We start from the raw sequence: 22058 nt of genomic DNA on the forward strand, positions 1-22058 counted from the left end.
AAGTCACCTCCCACTATCATTTCTCAAGCATGTGCATGTCAGCGTCCCACAATCATTCCAGACTGTTCCTTCATTGCCTGGGATCAACAGGCTGAACCAGGCAAATGTTTCATATGGGTAATTAATATGGGTAATTATGGGTAATTCAAGTGCAAGGAACAGCTCCCATTAGCAAGACCCTGGCCACAGAGTGGACATTGTGGCATAACATTAGGCCTTTGAAACACTACCTACAGGATTGTTAACTGGGAAAGCAGCAAGTTATTCAACCTGATAGACAAGCATTATAATCTGGACTTCTCCGTGGATTGTCACCTCGTCGTGGTGGAGAAGCTTGTGTGGCCCTGTGATCCCGAGAGCAATGCTGTCTGGAGCTATGCTCCTGGTAGGGTCACCCATGGCGGTAAGGTCGAGGGTGAGGTCCCTGACGAAGATCAAATCAACCAAGACCTCAACGGTGGCACAGGCAGACGAAGTTACTTCGAACTCAACGGCTGTGAAGGCGGATGAAGGCTGCAACAAATCCATCAGCTCCAATCGTCGTGGTTTCCATGCCATTGGAATCAGTTGGTTGATTTGTGAAGTATCGTGTGCTTCTTGGAGGGCAACATCAAGTACACGTTAAACAAATACACGCACAGGCGTCTTCGCTCTGTGGGCCACTTCTTCAGAATGAAGACCATCATCCTCAGCCTCAAGGGCTAGCCATGACGATGAATCTGGAGTCAAGAGACTCCAGATGCTGGAAGGTGTAGCAGCGAACAATTTACCAGAGAAACTCAACAGACCAAATGGTATCCTTTGGGGAGTGGAAGGAATTGTCGATGTTCAGGCCAGATAGGGAGAATGGGAGGGATGCAATTGGGAGACATGGTAAATGGAGGCAGTCAAAAAACAAAGTCACATAAAGGAAGGGGAAGGTAAGGGTGGAGACAGGTAGGAGGGTGACAGGCAGGAACAAAAGGCTATCATTGCTGGAATTAGATAACTAAGGAAGGTGATAATGGGACCATTAGGAAATTTTTGGTGTATGCATTACTTTATTCTGTTTATAAATGATTCTTAAAATGCCAGCAAAATTTGAATAAACCTCATAATCCTCATAATCCTCATAATGTTCTTGCACCTTATTGACTACCTGCACTGCACTTTGCAACTGTAACAGTTAATTTTTTTGCATTTTATTTTGATTTCCCTGGATGTACTGATGCGATGAAATAATCTGTAACGGTGGTATACAAATAAAGTTTTTCATTGTACCTCAGTTCATCTGACAATAATAAATCAACGTACCAATTTTCCAAGATATTCCCAGTTAGCACAAATATTATCCTTAAATGTGCATTTCTAAGTAACACTGTGGCAACAGCTGATAACACAATATACCTTCTGTAGAAAGGTTGATCTCGTGTTCTGCTGTCCCCAAGAAAATTCCAGGACATGACTGCGAACATGAACTGTCCCAAACAGGAGACCAGAGATGGGGTGCTGGGACATGATTGATTCCACTTCTCACCAACTGAAGCATTAAGGAAGATTGAAACATTGAGGCAAATACGGAGGAGCCAGGTCAGCGGCCTCTCTTAGCAGGTTTGGGTAGGGTTCGAGTGGCCGTGTTGGGCCAGACATTACTCCTCATGGTAGGCCACGTTGGGCTGGAAGTCATACCCCAAGGAAGGTTGTATTGGGCTGGTAGTCACTCCCCAGGGGAGGCTGCATCTAGCTGGAGGTCGAAAGGCTGCATCTCAGTGAATGAAGGCCCATGGTTGAACTGAGTTCTAGCCTTTGGCTCTCCTCAATGTTGACGGAGGATGGTCTTCAGATTCTAAGGCATATGTGATTATTATTGGTGTGGACTGTAGTTTATATCAATTTTTCTGTGTTTGTCTTCTTGTTGATTGGCGGGTGATTGCTATGTTACTTTTTTTGGCTGAGGGAGGGGTTGGGTGTATAGTGTTTTTGTTGTTGCTTTTCTTGCGTGGGAGGAGCTTGGGGATAGGGGTTTGATTTTTAGCTGCCATGTTGACGAGGACAATCTGTTAGTTTTTGTGTGAAGGAGCAGTTGAGGGGTTTGGGGTTTTCGAGTTTAGTTTCTTTTTCTTTCTCATGCAGGAGGGGGGCCTCAATGACTTCCATCATTTCCGGGTATTTTTTGGCTATCTGGAGAAGACAAATCTCAGACTTTGATAATAAAATGAGCCTTTGAACCTTTGGTCATGTAATGCATGTCATATCAACATGCTTCATAGAATCGTTGACTACTGGAAGGTCAAGGATGTTTTCCCTTTCAAATGATAGCCTCACTAGAGTACTACATGTGATTGTAAAACAATTTAACTGATGCCAGAATCATAGCATTTTTATGACAGTGATTTCCAATTTGGAGTTGGTTCTGATGTAGGGAATGTTCCTTTCCTCCTGGTCTCCGTTTATGATGTTATTGAAGGCATCTGTTGAGGAAGGGACACATGAGAGGCTGAGAAATATGAGCAAGGTAGCATATTGAAATGAAACGCCTGGCTGATGGTGCCACCCTCTACCATCTCCCTCTTTTCCTATGGAGTTCTTGAAAGCAGGATCTTCCAGTGCACCTACGCTCTGTCCGCCAGAGAAAGCAGGATCTCCCAGTGGCCACACATTTTAATTCCACATCCCATTCCCATTCTGACATGTCTATCCATGGCCTCCTCTACTGTCAAGATGAAGCCACACTCAGGTTCTCAGGTTGGAGGAACAACACCTTGTATTCCGTCTGGGTAGCCTCCAACCTGATGGCGTGAACACTGACTTCTCTAACTTCCGCTAATGCCCCACCTCCCCCTCGTACCCCATTCGTTATTTATTTATATACACACATTCTTTCTCTCTCTCCTTTTTCTCCCTCTGTCCCTCTGACTATACCCCTTGCCCATCCTCTGGGTTTTTCCCCCCTCCCCCTTTTCTCCATGGGCCTCCTGTCCCATGATCCTCTCATATCCCTTTTGCCAATCAACTGTCCAGCTCTTGGCTCCATCCCTCCCCCTCCTGTCTTCTCCTATCATTCTGGATCTCCCCCTCCCCCTCCCACTTTCAAATCTCTTACTAGCTCTTCCTTCAGTTAGTCCTGATGAAGGGTCTCGGCCTGAAACGTCGACTGTACCTCTTCCTAGAGATGCTGCCTGGCCTGCTGCGTTCACCAGCAGCTTTGATGTGTGTTGCTTGAATTTCCAGCATCTGCAGAATTCCTCATGTTTGAGTTCTTGAAATGATCTGTTGGTATAGTGGCTTAAATATAACCTTATTTGGAGTTCCAAAAGGGATTTTTCATTGCAGCATTGAGTATAGATTTCATTGCCTTGGAATGTTAGCCCTTTACTGTAGGCTAATCTGATCAGTATATTGAAATATACTGTGCGTTATTCTCAGCTGCATTTGTTGCATTGGTCAATGTCCATCACCAGGTCACATGCTTTGGGTATGGTCCACTGTTTACATCTGATGAACCTCAGATGAAAGTGAGATCTGTGCAGAGGCAAGAGTGTTTATAACAAGGCTAGACACCCTCTTGTACCTGTGCAATATTACCCAAGTGGAGGACTAGTTTGTAACTCTAGAAAAGGGGGGAGGGTGGAGGTGGGATCTAGCACTCATGGAAGGTTGACCTGAGAAACACTGAGGGTGTTTTCAGAAGAGCCTCATGTTAATGAAAGACATCCAGGGCAGAGGAAATGTGAAATTCATTGTGGGGCCTGTAGACCCTAAAAAGCATGTGACCCTGAAAAGTTTCTTCTGCCTTCATACTATCTTCAATCTAACTGGAGAATCAATCTACCCAGTCAGGTCCTGTGTAAAATGTTAAAAATTATGGTACTTCCATTTATAATCATACATCAGACCCCACATTCTCTTCTGCTAATTAAAATGGTAAATCATATGAAAGACTCAAGTTCTGCATTGTTTGATCTAGTTTTCTACTAAAGCCAATTCAGCCAAAATTGAAAACTAGTGTAAAAGATAAAAATGTTTACCTGTAAATAATATTATGAGTTATTTTGTGACCTTTAGCTCTGCTTTAAGAAATATTGTTGTATGAGATATACCCTCCCATATCTTGGTTGTGCCCCAACTAAAACAGAGAAAGGAAAAAGGAAAGCAAGTAAGTTCCATCTTTGACTTTCATCCTTGCCGACTAATCTAAGCTTTCCTGAGACAGAGATGCAACAATCAGCCTAATCACTGCTTTGATAACACCATTCATCAACTTCAGTCCTTTAAGTTGTCAAACATACTTTATTTTATTAAATCTTCATGAAGCACAGGCATCAAATCATCTCAGGCAAGGAAACTTGGCAGCACATTCATTCAACTCTTTTTCACCAGCAGAGAACAAACTATAAATACTTCATTTGATGCCTATATATATCTGTATATATATGCACATGATCGATTACTGTTCGTCAGCACTTCTGAGTCAATATGTGAATTCTCCTTTATACATTATGCTTAAAGATTTAAGATTTCTGCCGAGTGTACCCTGGCTGCATACTAAGAGGCACACTTCTCCATTATTCATCAGTTTTATGTGTGCAGTCAATTTTCACCAGATGCACGCATTAGGTATGGATTCAGAACTTGCTTAGAGCAGCTTTCTGTTCACACTTACTGCTCACATAAACAAAAACTTAAACTAATGTCTGCAATCAAAATTTGCACAATGGTAAGGCTGAGATTGTACAATGCAGTAAGACAGTGGGAAAGAGACAATGGAACATGACCCATCAAAGGATCACAGTAAAAGCTTTCATTTTTGGAATGCTTCTGAGTGTCCGTGATCCTCGGGATTAAAAAGAGTAAGTTTTATTAAATAAATTTAACATTTAAACCAATCATTCGTTTGAAGTACAAAACACTTTAAAATTACAATCATTAAGCACAATTTAAAAATGCTAAAGATTATTTTCTGCTGTGGGCTTCTCCAGATGAATGGGCTCCTTGAATGTGCAGGTCTGCAGTATAAGTTCTGCGATATTCAGGGGTCTTTGCTGTTCTGCTGGACTCTGCGTAGACTCTAACATAAGACCACCACCAAGAATCCAGGGGCAGAGATTGTGCAGCAAGGTTGGGATCTGGATGTTCTTGTGGAGTTATGGAGAATGTAGAACTGTTTGGATTGCTCTTGTACGGAATCGGCACAGATTTGATGGGTTGAATGGTCAACTTTGGTGCTGTATCTTTCCTTTAATGATCTGATGCATTAATTATCAGAAAAAGATGGGGAGTGGGAACAGGGCTTCGGTTCATTTTTATCTTCATGCTGCTCACATTGTGTGTCTGAATTCTTTTTTGTAGCTGAGCCTTCCAATGCACTGAGTCTTCTGCTGGCTTTTTCTGTAACATCAAAGTAGCCTTGCTTCATCCTGATCCCGTTCCATCATTGACAGAGACCTTGATGGCATCGCATCTATTTTCCAAACCTGTGATCGCACTTTGTTTCCTGCTGAGCAAAGCAGGAAGTGTTTTCCCCTGTTCCTTATCCTCTGTCCCACCAGCCTGCACATTCAACTCTGACTTTATCCATCAGCTCCAAAAAGATTCCACCTGGTGCTCCCTCTCCTCTTTCAGTATTTTAAATGGATTGCATCCCTTTGCAATGCACTAATCTACTATTCTATTATCCTCCAATTACTCCCATCTTGCAAAAATATCCCATGCAGTAGCAAGGGATGCAATGCATCTTCTCTTCCTACCACTTGCACTTCTTTCAATCTAACATACTGCGTTTAGTGAACACTGTCCTCTCTAATGGAGAAACAAATGCAGATTGAGTGATAGCTATGTGGAGAACCTGCAGCAAGTCTGTAGGAGTGACCCTGGGATTCCAATTATCCACTACTTTAATTTCCCATCTCACTTGCACTATAACCTGTCACCTGTTTATTTATAAAGCCCTAAATATCCCCCTTATCCCCCTTATATCACAGACCTTCTTAACCCCTTATTCTACTTCCAGGCCCCTCAGGTCGGCTGACTTGGGGCTCCTGGCTGTCCCGCGATTAAACTTAAGCTCGGGTGTGACTGTGCCTTTGCTATTGTAGCCCCTAGACTGTGGAACAGCATTCCGCTCCCTATCAAATCTGCCTCCTCCATCGACTCTTTTAAATCCAGGCTCAAATCTTACTTTTATTCACTAGCGTTTGAATCCTCCTGTTGTGGTTGATTTTTGGCTTGTGCCTAGGCCCTTGTGTTGTTTCTTTTGTTCCCATAAGCTGTTTGCCTTGTTGGTTATGTCTGTGTTTCTTGTATTTGTAATTTTAGCTATTCTGCTTTGATCTGTACAGCACTTTGGTCAACGTGGGTTGTTTTTAAATGTGCTATATAAATAAACTTGACTTGACTTGACCTGCAATGTTACAATGAGCTTCAACACCAACACGACGTACAACACCACTTTTTCCAATCAAGGTACAATTCAGCCTTCCAGACTCGATATCAAGCTTTGCAGATTTAGGTAACATGCTCGGCTTTTCTCTGTGTATCTAATCTGTCAATGATTTTGGCCCAGTTTTTCAGCATGGAACAGGTCTCACTGGCCCAACGAGGCACACCTCCCAGCAACCCACCTACTTAACACTAGCCTAATCATTTGGCAATTTACGACCAATTAACCTACTAACCAGTACATCTTTGGGCTGTGGGAAGAAGCCGGATCACCCAGAGTAAACCTACATAGTCACAGGGAGAAAGTACAAACTCCTTACAGATGATGTCAGAATTGAACTCCGAACTTCAGAATGCCCTGAGCTGTAATAGCATCTTGCTAACCGCAATGCTACCAAATTACACAGACAAAGATTCCTAATCTGCTTCAACTACCACACTAAACCTATCAAGGATATTCCCTTGTTTCTTCTACCTTCTTTGCAACTGCTTGCTTTCTTTTATTTCCTGTTCTGGTGAAAGCCTTTGGATTGGAAATGCTAACTCTGTTGCTTTTCCCACAGCTACTGCATTACCTACTGAATATATACAGCATTTTCTGTTTTTATTTCAAATTCCTTGTATTTACAGTTTTGACTTGTGGAATCATAGTAATGCAGTACACTATTATATTTGAAGAGAGATTCAGCTATTCAAGAGGCATCTCAAATCGTTCAACTTGTAACTGTAAACAGCCACAAGTAAACCAGAAATATTAGAAGGAACATCTCTGGAGAGAAGATATAGTAAGTGTTTCAGTTCAATGGGCTTTCACTGTCCCCTGCTCTATTCATAGTCATAGTCATACTTTATTGATCCCGGGGGAAATTGGTTTTCGTTACAGTTGCACCATAGATAATAGATAGTAATAAAACCATAAATAGTTAAATAGTAATATGTAAATTATGCCAGGAAATAAGTCCAAGACCAGCCTATTGGCTCAGGGTGTCTGACCCTCCAAGGGAGGAGTTGTAAAGTTTGATGGCCACGGGCAGGAATGACTTCCTATGACGCTCTGTGTTGCATCTCGGTGGAATGAGTCTCTGGCTGAATGTACTCCTGTGCCCACCCAGTACATTATGTAGTGGATGGGAGACGTTGTCCAAGATAGCATGCAACTTGGACAGCATCCTCTTTTCAGAGACCACCGTCAGAGAGTCCAGTTCCATCCCCACAACATCACTGGCCTTACGAATGAGTTTGTTGATTCTGTTGGTGTCTGCTACCCTCAGCCAGCTGCCTCAGCACACAACAGCAAACATGATCGCACTGGCCACCACAGACTCGTAGAACATCCTCAGCATCATCCGGCAGATTTTAAAGGACCTCAGTCTCCTCAGGAAATAGGGACGGCTCTGACCCTTCTTGTAGACAGCCTCAGTGGTCTTTGACCAGTCCAGTTTATTGTCAATTCGTATCCCCAGGTATTTGTAATCCTCCACCATGTCCACACTGACCCCCTGAATGGAAACAGGGGTCACTTCATATCCTTGATTGAATGGCTAAGTACAGTTCTAATGACACATTTAAGTTTACTGTTGTTGCTTGAATCGAAGTGGGTGATGAATTGACATATAGAAGGGAGATGGTAGCACAACAGCAACCTTTCATTAAATGTCAGAAAAACCAAAGTGTTAATTATTGACAACAGGAGGAAGAAGCCAGGGCCCATGAGACAGTCCTTATTAGGGGATTGGAGGTAGAGAGGGTCAATAATTTTAAGTTAATTGGTATTATCATATCAGAAGATCTGTCCTGGGACTAGGATATAAATGCCATCACAAAGAAGGTACATCAGTGCCTCTGCTTTTTTAGAAGTTTGCATAGATTTGATAGATATTTTGATAGATACTGCTTTACATTCCTTTGGACCACATCTGCGAGGCTGAGAGGGGGATCTTGATGTCTGGGCAGCCCAGGATCTCCATATTCATCGCCCAGGTCTGCACCCCGGAGAACTGGACGCATCCATTGTCTACTGTAACATAACTGGCAACAATGAATATCAATTGAGTCAGGTTATTTAAAAACAACCAAACATTTATTAAACACGGATAAACAATAAAAAATAAACGAAAACCTTAACCAGAAGTTAACCGCTATGCGGCCGTTCAACAAATCGTCACTCGGTACTGGTTCTTAAAGTGATAAATGCGAAGACAGTTCTTAAAGCGGTAAAGTCAAATACAGTTCTTAAAATGGTAAATTCGAAAGTCCAACAGATTTATACATTCAATTGGGAGAGACTTCTCTGGAGAAGGATTTCTTCATAGACGCGACTTTCCTGTTGGTTCTGTCCAAAGGATTCATGATGAAGGAAATAAACAGCTTAAAAACAACTGACCTTAATTTCTAGAGAGCAAATCCTGCATGAACTACCTTTCTCTTTTGGCAGGAGTTATCCATGATGCAGGTCGCTACTTCTTCAACGAAGACTCAATAAGGTTGATCCTTTGTTAAACTGCCCAACGATACCAACTTCTCTTAATCCTTCAGGTCCTGTACTTCAATAAATTCTTCACTCTCCAATACTACTGAAAAGGTACATTGACAAACCTGGCAGAAATTGCCAGTCCAGCACTATTGTACCTTACAATAGAACGTAACACTCCGTTTTAAAAATGAAACTGCGTCATAAAACAAATACGCAACAGAACGGACACACTGACGAATGTTCTAGCTGGAAAACTAATTGCGTCACTAGAGGTCTTCCCTTTTATACCTGTGGTGAACATGTCATCACGTGACCTCACATCGCTGGGAAAATTACATCAGGTGACCTCCAAAAGACCATTACATCATTCTCACAAGAAAGTCACAAGATCTCCTTGAGGTATGTAATACTACTTAGAGAGACGGAGCCATTACATTACATTGCATAGATTTGGCATGCCTTCAAAAAGTCTGACAAACTTCTATGGACGCACAGTGGAGAGTATCCTGACTGTTTGCATCATGGCCTAGTATGGAAACACCAATGTCCAGGAACAGAAAAGTCTACAGAATGCTGTGAATATACCCCAGTCCATCACAGAAAAAGCCCTACCCAACACTGAACACATTTACAAAGAGCTGTGCCCCAAAGAAGCAGCATCCATAATCAACGACCCCCTTCATCCACGCCATGCACTCTTGTTGCTACTACCATCAGCAAGGAGGTACAGGAGTCTTGCGACCCACTCCAGCGGGTTCAGGAACAGTTATTACTCTACAGCCATCAGGCTCCTGAACCAGCATAGATGACTCGATTCACCTCAATTCTGAACAGATTCTATGACCTACAAACTCACTTTCAAGCACTCTACAATTCATGTTCTTGGTAACATTGTTCACTTCATTTGCACAATTTGTCTTCTTTTGCACATTGGTTGTTTGTCAGTCTTTGTTTATGTATAGTTTTCATAAATTGTATTGTACTTCCTTGTTCTACTGTGAATGTCTGCAAGAAAATGAATCGCAAGGTAGCATATGCTAACATATACATACTTTGATAATAAGTTTACTTTGACTTTGCTTTAGAACTTAGAAAGTATGAATTAAAAATAAGTTTAAAGTTTCAAAATAAAATGACAGGGTAGAGAGCACAGAGGTATTCTTTTGGTTGAGAGAGCAAAAGAGATAGAGAGACAAAAGAAATAAATGTGATGAGAGGAGTTGTGGCTTTAATTCCCAGATGATACCTTGTATCCAACACTTCAAGCAGTTGCATTTCCTTTTCTTTCTTTTGTGATTTCAAACCTCATTCATCTTCTCCTGTTTCACCAGCACCACACACATCTCCAGTTATTCACTGGCTCTTACCACCCTCTTTCAGCTGGAATTCAATCTCTGCTGGTTATCACTCTATCACTACCCTACTCTTTCATTCTCTCATTCCTTGCCCATTTCCATTCTTTTCATGATCCAAATCTAGATTTAAATCTCTCTCTACAGATGCAGCCTAGCCCACTGAGTATTTCTAGCATTTGCAGTTGGTTTTTCCTCCTTAGAACTCAAAGTAAGTTATTACTCCTCAGCCTTTTGGGTGGATTTAGATTAAATATCCACTTTAAGCTTTGCCTCAATTTATATTCCATGGTTTTCAATGTAAATGTAAATGTAAAATTTACATTTAATTTCAATGTAAAATAAATTTGATGGCAAATCCAATATCACCAGTTGTGCACTCTTTAAAATCACCTGCAGTGTCCATTAAAAACTAATGATTTTGAATGTTCATGAATCAGTAAGTAATTGATTTGTGGATTGACCTACACTCTTAGCTTTCAAGATCGACACAGACAACAGGAAATCAGGTGTTGCATCTGTACTGTTTACTCAACCACACTCTGATGTTTGGGCTCGAATTGGCAGTGGACAAAATGGAAATTGTACCCCTTCGATTTGAACTTTAGTTGCCGTCCAGCAGCCAGAGTATGACTGAGCGGAGTGTGAATATGAGTCCTTTAATAAAAATGGATCCATGTGACTCTCTCCCAGATGCTGCTCCGTCAACATGTTATCAAGAGCAGATGTCTTATTTTTGTTACAAGGGAGCTTGGCTATCCATCTGTCACCACATGTACCAGATATGCTTCATTAAGGGCTGGCCTATCAGAAATATGGAGGCTGAAGTTGCACTTCATAGACACGTCAGTCCATTAATGAGGATAATATGCACTGCCAGTGATTCTTCAGAACTGAGAGTCTCAACTTCCTCCAAGCAAGGCAGAAAAGTTTCCTTAGTACTGCGTCAAAAAAAAAACAGGAGAATTCTTCCCAGTATCATGGACAATTTTCGTCCCTTAATTAATATTCATTAAAAGCAGTTAATCTGACCGTTATAGTCGATTTTCTGTGTTCACTTTGGTTGTGCTCCTTGAAAATGAGATTTTTCATTCAAACACCATGCAAAGTCATGAATGCCAGTATATAAATCCAATTGTCTTGATGCAGACTATGTTCTGTGAGGACAGTTGCTGCTTGGGGCAGAGCAAGCAAGTTCTTTTGCCATCATCAATATCTGCCTCACAGAGAGGGAAGGCTGGTTGCTATCTTTTCAAAGCCTGAGAGAATATTTGTTCTGCAGTTCCAACTACTTACAACGAAATGCCTTTAAATGAAAATATACCTTTAAAATGTTCCTAGCAGACTTTTCTCTAACAAACTTATGCCGTAAACTATTTGAATCAGTTGATTCAACAAAAAATTGTGATGTGGGCAACTTTGCCCTGGCATGCAGTCATACCCTGCACAGGCTTGGCTATGAGTGCAACATCAAAGCTTATATCTTATTTGTCTGAGCTATGCAGCTATCAAAACTATTAAGTATGCAATATATCTATCTGAGAGAAAATATTTTAGAAGCTTTAGAATTATTGGTCAGCATACGATATTGTGAAAGTGTTCAGCTGGAGCTTTGTAAAAAACTGGTGAGATCAGGACTGGTGTAAATGAAAATGTGCAAAGCATTGCTTGGGATCTGTGGGCATTTTCTGAATTTGTACGAGTAATCAATGGTCTCCACTTGGTGGGGAGGCTGGAAAGGAGAATGAAGTGCTTGCTGTATCATCCTGTAGAATACAAAGGACCATTTTGACATGAGGCAGTGCATACTCATAACTTATCTCTGTTGAATCCTGTAATTTTGTCTCAAATTAACTGTTCCTTTCAACCATCTGTGCATCTTATGGTTAGTTAATCTTTTTTTGAGACGGTGCCCTAAGGAGTTCTTCTGAACTTTATAAGCTTCTGCATTTGTGTTTTAAGCAACCTCCCTCTGGTTTTGGGAGATGTTCCTCGCATATAAACAGCTGGTGATTCCTGTTTGACGGAAGCTGCATCTTCAACAGAGTGTATAAAGCACATTCAAGGGTTCTCTGTACTGGAAGCATATGAAATATCTGGTGTGCATTTTCAGAGTTGTAACCAGGCCACATGAAGGGATTATTTCCTATGGGTACAACGGAGCCGTGTTAGGCAGGAGCATTTGAACTCATGACTTCCTTGACTGGCCCTTGGGAAGGAGGTGCAGAGCTCTAGGGTCACTGAGTAAAATGAAGGAAGCATAAAGAAAATGCTAAAAACTCAGCAGGTCAGGCAGCGTCTGTGGAAAAAGATGCTAACGTTTAGGTCAGAGACCCTTTGTCAGAGCTTCATTCACTGGCTCTTCAACATGCATTTATTTTGGCAAGAAAATGATTGCGAATGAAAACTGAAAATGACAGACTGGTGACAGACAGGGTCACTCTAGTGGATAAGTAGTGCTGTTCTGCAAAGTTAATCTGCATTTGGGTTCCTCACAGTAGAGGAGACCATATAGTGAATGTTATATGCAGGACTCAAATCGCAAGAAGTATTAGTGAATAACTGTTTTACCTGGAAGGAATGTTTGCATTTTTTGTTAGTGGGGAGTGAAGGGGTCAAAGCTCTGGTGTGGTTGAGTGTGAGGGTGACATGCGAGGGGGAGTGGAAGCTGTTGAAGTTGGAATGGTTAACTGGAGATCAGTTTGAAAGGGGGTAGAACAGTAGCGCAGTGGTTAGCACAAAGCTTTACAGTAGCAGCGACCGGGTTGAATTCCGACTGTTGTCAGTAAGGAGTTTGCACATTCTCCCCACGACTGTGTGGGTTTCCTCTAGGTGCTCTCGTTTCTTCCCACAGTCCAGTTGGTGGGTTAATTACTCAATGTAAATTGTCAAGTAATTAGCCTAGGGTTATGTCAGGGGTGGTTGGACAGTGTGGCTCAAAGGGCAGGAAGGACCTATTTTGTCCTGTATCTCAGTAAATAGATAAAATGCTGGGTGCTGAAAGTTGAAAATGTATTTGCTGCTGGCATCATATTGAAGGTTGTTAAAATTAGAGAGAATGAGATGATAAATGTAGAGGCTGGAGGGGAGGAAGACTGAAACACGAGGAGCTCTATACTTGTTCTGGATAGGAGGAGAGAAGATGAAAGCAAAAGCACAGGAAATGGAGCAATCTCACAACACCCATATCAAGCATGTCGGAGGGAATTCATAGTTATTGAATAGGCAGCACTTTAGAAGCATTGGTGCGGAAAGTGATATTATCAGGAAAGATACAACAAAACCAAAGCGAAAAAGATTGAGAGAATAAAATAGTCTTTACTGAACTCTAGGAGTTGTAGGTGAGATAGTTTGGAAGTTTGTGGACTTTAATGAATATTGATAGCTAAGTTAGCGCTGGAGTTGGAACTGGAGAAATCGAGAAAGGGAAGAGCAGAATTAAAGACACAACAGGTGAACCTGAGAGTGGGGCGGTCATTAGCATTAAAAGTGATGAACCATGCAAGTTCCATACAAAATCAGGGGACGGCATTAACATACTGGGAAAAGAAGTGAGAGAGGAAGACTTCACATACCACGATGGGGCAGGTATAGCTAGCTCCAATTTGGGTCCCCGCACCACACATTTTATTTGGGGAAAATGAATGGAGTTTAAGGAGAACGTGTTAAATGTTTTCAGCTAGACAAAGGTGGGTGGTGATAGAGGGGAACTATTTACGGAAGGAGTAAGGAGCCATCAGGCCATTCTGTTGTGAGATGTGGTTGACTGTCCGTGGTGAAGATGAGTCATTTGAGACCAGAAAATGGGAAGTCAGAGTGGTGGAGGGTATCAGAGATGGGATAGGATAAAAGGCAAGAGACTGGACGAGGGTTTAAAGCATAGAGTCAAGGTAAGAAGAAATAATGGCAAGAATAAATTAGCAAACACATCTAAAAAATAATCACACCTGTAAGCTATTGAAATAATTCCCCTCTGCAGATTATAAATAATTTAGTTGACATTTTAATCATTAAAATTTCAGCCCCAACTCCTGAATGTGTACTAAGAACATATAAATAAATTAAAACCAACATGTCGTTCGCACCAAATAATACATTTTGTTAGTTTGTATTATTTATGTTTCAACTATTGTTACTAACTTGGAAGTGGAAACAACGGGTAAATTTTAATATTTATTAAGCTTTTGTTATCCTCTGATAGATGCATTCTCCTCCATATGTTCTCTGCTCTCTACTAGCTTACAGTATACTCATTTTGAAATAACAGCAAGCAACTTTCATAAGCTAGAAAACCAAGTATTTGATTTTAAATAACTCTATACTGTATATAAAATAGTGGATGTGGATCTGACTAAGAAAAGGCAACTGTACTCTTCTTAATGCAATACCCGTAAGTGCTCCAGTGTTGTTTGAAGTATAAATTGGGTCAAAGTTTGTCAATGATTGTCTCAAAACAAAATGACCAATTAAGTAATGCGCGTTCAGGAATTGTAAGTTGGTGAAGAAATTTAGAGATTTGTGGAATGCACTGCTTTTCATAACTTCAATATTAACATAGGTATACAAAGACTTCCGGGTAACGATATATTCTAAGAACTTTGCAAAGCAAAATTTAACAGCTGCAACGAAAGAAGTGATGGACACCAAAAAAAAAATTGGCCAAAGAGGTGACTATTCAAGTAGCTTGAAGGAGATCTGTCTCTCTCTTTCTCTCTCTCCCTCCCCCTCCCTCTCCCCCTCCCTCTCCCCCTCCCTCTCTCCCTCTCTCTCCCTCTCCATCCCTCTCCCTCTCTCCCTCTCTAATCCCAGTGAGTGACTTACCACCAGAGCAATTGCATTTGGGTCTGATTGAGAAAAAGTTAAAGGAACTCAAATAATCTGAAAGGTTAGAACGCCGCATGAGCTGGGGAAGAGTTAAGCCATTGAGGGATCTAAAAACAAGGATGAGAAACTTAAATCTGAAGATGTACTTGTCTTGCTGTGAATTTAGGTCAGTGAAAATTTTGGTGGGTGGGTGGTGTTTGATGCAAGTTAAAATGTGCAGGAGATTTAGTAAAGTTTAATAAAGTAGCTTGGAAGGGGTTCTGCAGGATATATAGAATACTCAGGCAGATAGTGTTTAGACAGAATTTGGTGTAGGTTCAGATCATGTTATCAAGAGTAGCACATGAAAATCATGATCGTATCCTTGTGAAATTCCAGTTGTAGTGGTCCAGGAATGGGAAGGATAGTCATTGGAGGTAATTTCCTGGATATGAATAAGAAGATAAGGACCAACTTATAAGAAGACTAAGCGACCGACTGGACAACAGTGGAGAGGCACTGGAGGAAGCTAGTGTGATCTGGTTGAAAAACACAAATCATAGATTACCTTCATCAATATTATATAGGGTGTTAGGAGTACACACTATGACATGGGCATATGGCTCACGAAGGGATTCAAACACTGATTCAAATTCAGTGGTTATATAGGATGTTGCTGGGTGTTCCAAAATACTTACCGCCAATTAGTTATTTTCCGGTGTGTAGTCACTGTGTAATGTGAGCAGCCAGTTGTGTATAAGAAGCGTCCTTAAGCAGCAATCTGATAACTTCTAAACAACATATCAGGTAGTTGCTCTGGGCAGTCTCAGGTGAATGACTTCAGCAGCTGTTAGGATAACTTATGATTGCTTCACCATGTCTGAATAAGCTGCTTTTCTGAGAGACAAGAAGATTAAGTGGTGACAGAGCAAAATGCAGGAAAACAAGAGCGGAGTGTTGTGCCACAAAGTGTTAAGGAATGGCAGCACTGTGTTGAAACTGCAAGAGAGCTGGTTGGTGCAAAACGTGACAATGGCAACTTACAAATCTGGGGCACCTGAGAAACAGTTTATTCCTAGAATGCACATGAAGCAAGTTTCCTGGCAGCATGCTGTGAATGCCAGGTCTGGTGCATACACTAGGAATAAAGATAATGGAAATTTAATAGTTCAATAGTTCCATTTAATAGCAGAGAAATGTATGCAATATACTTCCTGAAATTCTTTTTCTTCACAGATATCCACGAAATCAGAAGAGTGCCCCAAAGAATGAGTGACAGTTAAAATGTTAGAACCCCAAAGTCCCTCAGACTCACCCCTCCCACACACAGACAGCAGCAAAGTAACATCCCTCCCCCAACCCCACCCACAACCACAAAAAAGCATCAGCACGCTCCATTCATCAGGCAACCAATAGCAAAGTCCCCAATAAAGACCATGAACTGTAGTATAACAAAACTAATCATTCACCCAACAATTCAACAAGCTACAGGCTCTCTCTCTCTCCCTAATAAAGGGAAAAAGAGGTATCCCCATTCACAGCAAGAGGGGACACATAACAAAACAACTCGCTGATTCATGGTGTTAACAGTCTGTTGCAACGCTTTTTCCTGATTTTTTGAAAATCGGAAAGGGGGGGGTGAGAAGGAGAGGGGGGGAGATCTATTCACTGAGTACCGAGCCTCTGACAACTGATTGGCAGTCCCAGATGTTCCATTTTCTCTACAGCACATCAGTGGTGGCACTGGCTTAGAATCAGCCCATCCACAGGGCCATGAAACCACAGAACCCCAAAGACATGCTCAGCTTCTAGGCCGAGTCCTTGGGATATCAAAATACGGCCCATCCTGAGCCCTCGGGAGTGGGTTCCACCACTGCAAAGAACCGAAGTCTGAGTGTACCCCCGGGTTAAGGTCTCCAACAGAGCCCCATACACCCTGAAAAGGCAGGAGAAAGACATCAAAGATAGAAACTAAGCTGTTTTCATAGATGAACATGAAGGAGTCACCATTGAGCGCCATCGTAAAGGACAATGCACTTCCAAAGTGATGGTTAATCTAACCAGTCTTCAGAAATGGCAGTAATGTAGCTGGAAATCAGAATGGAGCAGTGCGAAAAGCAAGATAGTCCATTGGACTACCCAAAATGATTCTTAAGACCTATAGAGGCTACCATGTGGCAGACAATTTTTAACCAGTTTTGTCATGGTAAGGAAATATGTTTCCTAGAAATTCATCTCCAGTTAGTCAGGCTAACACATTGTGGTCATATCAGCGCATTATACTCTGTACTTCCTCGAAATCAATGAAATGAATTTCAGTAACACAACGCATTAACATGATTATATTATGGACAGAGTGGTATTGATCAGAAATGATCTTTTACATTGAAAGTTGTACTGATTTATTGATAATAACGTAGAATTTCAACTTGATCTAGTTACAGATTTTAAACCAAATAAAAGATTCAAATTGGAAATAAAAGCAGTCAGAACAAGGAAAAAAGAGAGCAAGCAAGTTAGTTTTAGGTTGCCGAAACATGGCATAGGGGTGAAGATGGCTCATTGGTGGTGTTATTGTTTCCAGGTAATTGGGTCACCGGCATTGGTGATTATTTCCATAGTGAGGGAGGGTTACACAGTTGAAGCTGTGGGGGCCAAATATTATTTTCAGATGGAAATTATTCTGACTTAGACTTCATGACTATAAGAACTGCTTGAATCTCAGCTGTATAGAAAACATAAATTACTGGGTTGAACCTCATTTGTTCAACGCTTCCGATGACTTTAGGGACAATCCGACGAGATGAAAATGATGCACTGATCATATCTAAAGGAATGGAGTGCAACAGAAAGCTTCTGAAGAGCATTCAAAGGCATTACAAACTACCCACTCCTTTGTTAAGGCTGTAGTTGCAGAAGGTTAATTAGGGACAGTCTGGGATGTGGGGAAATGCAAAAATTTGGAAGCGCAATTTGTCTTTTCGATGATTGGTGTTGATGACGTGCCTGAGATGCACTTTTTCATGACAGAGGTCTTAATAATGATGCTTTCTGAAGCGGCACTTTCTGATGAATTGGAAACCTCAAATGATTCTGCTAAGCCATAGTTTGATTCTGACCACCATTCGGAGAATAATTACCTCCCAGATGAACCTCTTTGTGATTATTGGCTTTCTGGCTTCACTTTACCTCAGTGCATGACTACCCATTTCAACTCTCTAAAGATCAGTTGCATGACCATTGAATGCTGTTTCCCAGCATTATAGAGGAGTATTCAATAATACCAGCACTAAGCCAAATTTTAGAAGAAGAAATGGAGTTTGTGGAGAACTATGCTGCAGTTAAAAAAGAAAGTGGAGGAACTAGGGAGTGGATTTTATTTTTACTTGTGATGTGGGTTCACTGGCAAGACCAGCATTTATTGCTCTTCTCTAATCGGCTTTGATCAGGTAGTGTGAGGCACGACCTTGAACTGTTGCGATCGTCCGGCTTAAGATGCTACAGCCGTGATGCTGGGCCATCAATTCCAAGACCCAGCGTCAATGAAGGAGTGGCAGCCTTTGTAACTCAGAATAACATCTAACGTGCAGGTTACAATGTTCCTCTGCTCCTGCTGCCCTTATCCTTCTTGATGCGGGCTTGGAAAACGCTATCAGAGTCTATGGGTATCTGGTTTAGCATTCAGGGAGCTTTCCAGGAATGAACATCCTAATGAAATCCGCATTAAAATAGGACTTTAAAACATTATAGACACAGAGATGTATTATTGACAATGCTGCCATGCTGGGAACCTCTTCGCTCCCTTGTCACAAACTCTTACCTTTCACTGGTGCCCCTGCAGGAGTAAGTGGCCTGTGGCTCAGTGTGAGAGACTGTCTGTGAAAGCTGGTGTTAGGCGGCCTTGGACAAGACATGCAGCAATGACTGGTCATGTTGTCATACCATTGAGAGAGACAATAAGCTCTGATAGTCCCTTAACACTTGGATTATCCACTATTTATCCCACTAGTGGCCCACAGCTGACCAGCATGAGGGGCCACACATTTCAGCACTGAGCAACTGTGTTACTTGCACCAGAACACCCCAGACCAACCCTCAGGATTGGAGACACAAGCAAATACAGATGCTGGATTGCAGGGTTTTGAAAATTCCTTTCCTCACATAGATGCTGCCTGACCTGTTGAGTTCTTTCAGCTGATTGATCATTAGCCCTGACTGATTCTTTGCTGTGCGAGTACCAGTGAAAGGCAACGGCCTGTCTCAGTTTCCTTAAGAAGTAGTGGGCAATTCCCAGCTGAAGTGGAAGTCTTTTTAAAAGAAGAGAGGGGGTGTACACCTGTTGCTATTCGTGCAGGAAGACAAAAACTCAACCAAAGCAACTCAAAACAAGTGGAGTATGAGTGTACCTTGACAAGTAATTGTAGTGCATTTTGCAGATGTCCTACACGGCAGATTCAATGTGCTGGCAGTAAAAGGAGTAAACATTTAGAATGGTAGATGGAATGAAAGTTTCTAGCTTCTCTCTCCTGGATGGTGTTGAATTCCACAGCATGATTAATGAAAGCACAGTCATTAACATCAGACAGTGTTCCACAAATAGTCAAAGTCACGGGTGAATTGTATGAGGGTTGTTAGTGGAGGGAATGAGTACAGACCTACAGCAGGTTACTTTGATGAAAGGGATTAAAGACAAAAATATTAAATCTTGAATGCTTGTTGATGGAGAAATTACCAAGCAAGAAAAGAGAGTAAGGTAATGGACAAGTGGCATGGTATACATTCTGGACAGGGTTTTTGGTATTGTAAGGGGTTTCGACTTTTATGTTACTGCGGAGGCTAATTAAAATGGCCTCTTTGTTATGTTAATCTGGGGAATGCGGCTTTGTTGTGTTAAACGCTGAGAAAGTTTGCGCTAGCAGCATGTTTTGGTTTAGAGTGTGATAAGAAATATGTTGTTAACCAATTGGGATAGTTGTTACGTTTTTGGTGTATTTGAAGATACTGTATGCGGGGGGTTTTGGGGCAGAAGGCGGGAGAGCGAGATAGACGATGGACGAGGTGCTGTGAGTCCACTAACGGGGTTGGACCCCGAGGAGGGCGTTCGGCAAGGAGACGGAGACGGACTCGTGTGGAGCGTCTGGTCGACCACTGTTGGTGGTCCCAGGCGGCCGGTCGAGGTGGTCCGAGGGGGTCGCAGGGTGAAGAAGGTCCTTGAGCTCCAACTGTTTTGTGCACGAAGAGATTGAACTTTGATAAGTGTGTCACCTTTTATTTTCCTTTTATATTTTATTCTCTCTTAATTATATAGTTCCAGTAATATCTATAAACTGTAAATCATTTAATCGTATCTGGTGTATTGTCTGTTATTTGGGTGGGGTGGGGTACATCACACAGCATCCACACAAACTAATTACCCAGTTTGCCGGGGCCGAGGCTGTTTCCCTAGACGACAGCGAGCCGAACGACCCTGAGGGTGGCCGGGGGGGCTACAGTATGTATTGGGAGCAGTGTGGGAATATACAAAAAAGTGCTAAAATGTGCATTTTCAGAGGTGTAGGATATCTGAATAAGAGTTTCAGGAGAGAATGGAGGTCAATTACATTTTGAGTAGATACTTTCAGATCTTCTCGGTATTCCCTGGGAGGAGAGGCAATATGGGCAAAGATCCAAAACTGACAGCATCTTTACAATGCTGAGAAAACTTGTGGGCCTAAAGGTAGATAAGTCCCCTGGCCCTGATGGAATACTTCCCAGGGTACTGAAAGAAATGGAATAAGTTATAGTAGAGGCTTTGGTGATAACTTACCAAAATTCTCTGGACTCTGGGCAGGACCCGGTGGTTTGGAAGATGACAAATGTCACGCCACTGTTCAAAGAAGGATGAAGACAAAAGGCAGGTAACTATAGGCTAGTTAGTTCAACATCTGTAGTTGGGAAAATGCTTGAAGCTATCACTAAAGAAGAAACAGCGAGGCATCTGGAAAGAAATGGATCCATCAGGCGGACTCAGCAAAGGCAGGTCCTGTTTGACAAAGTTACTGGAGTTCTTTGAGGATATAACTTTAGATTCTGGATTGGTTCCTGAGGATTGGAGGGTGGCTAATATAACCCCGCTTTTTAAAAAAGGAGGGAGAGAGAAACCAGGGAATTATAGACAGGTTAGCCTGACATCGGTGGTGGAGAAACTGCTGGAGTCAGTTATCTTTCTTTCTTTTTAAATCTTTTTATTGAGTAAGTATACAAAAAAGGTAAGCCATATAAACATTAATACAATGTTAAAGTATAATAAAATTCCAAAAGATAACAATACCAAAAAGAAAATACTACAAACAATGTAATTTAAGCATAAGAAACCAAGATAACATAATAGTATACTAGATTTTATATATATCAATGGAAAAAAAAGAAAAAAAAAACCCCAAAAAAAAACCCACCGTGCAACTAACTAAAAGCAAAGCAAAGCAATGGGCTAACTTGAAACCAAACAGAGTTAAACTTAAAATCACGTCCTCAATCCCGACCTCCATTAAAACAGTGAAAAAAAAACAAGAAGGGTAAATATTACATTACTGGAGTCAGTTATCAAAGATGTGATAACAGCACATTTGGAAAGCGGTGAAAGCATCGGACAAAGTCAGCATGGATTTGTGAAAGGAAAATCATGCCTGACGAATCTCATGGAATTTTTTGAGGATGTAACTCATTGCGTGGATAGGGGAGAACTAGTGGATGTGGTATATTTGGATTTTCAAAAGGCTTTTGACAAGGTCCCACACAGGAGATTAGTGTGCAAACTTAAAGCACACGGTATTGGGGGTATGGTATTGATGTGGATAGAGAATTGGTTGGCAGACAGGAAGCAAAAAGTGGGAACAAACAGGACCTTTTCAGAATGGCAGGCAGTGTCTAGTGGGGTACCGCAAGGCTCAGTGCTGGGACCCCAGTTGTTTACAATATATATTAATGATTTAGACGAGGGAATTAAGTGCAGCATCTCCAAGTTTGCGGATGAC

The 22058-nt window shown here is 41.6% G+C and overlaps 1 protein-coding gene across 3 annotated transcripts in view; it reads left to right on the top strand.

Moving 5' to 3' along the window:
• The window catches only part of galnt17 (polypeptide N-acetylgalactosaminyltransferase 17), a 477425-nt gene that overhangs the window by 374354 nt on the left and 81013 nt on the right, over positions 1–22058 (top strand). The window lies entirely within an intron of this gene.

This window comes from Mobula hypostoma, chromosome 23, assembly GCF_963921235.1.
Source record: "Mobula hypostoma chromosome 23, sMobHyp1.1, whole genome shotgun sequence".
Classification (NCBI taxonomy): domain Eukaryota; kingdom Metazoa; phylum Chordata; class Chondrichthyes; order Myliobatiformes; family Myliobatidae; genus Mobula; species Mobula hypostoma.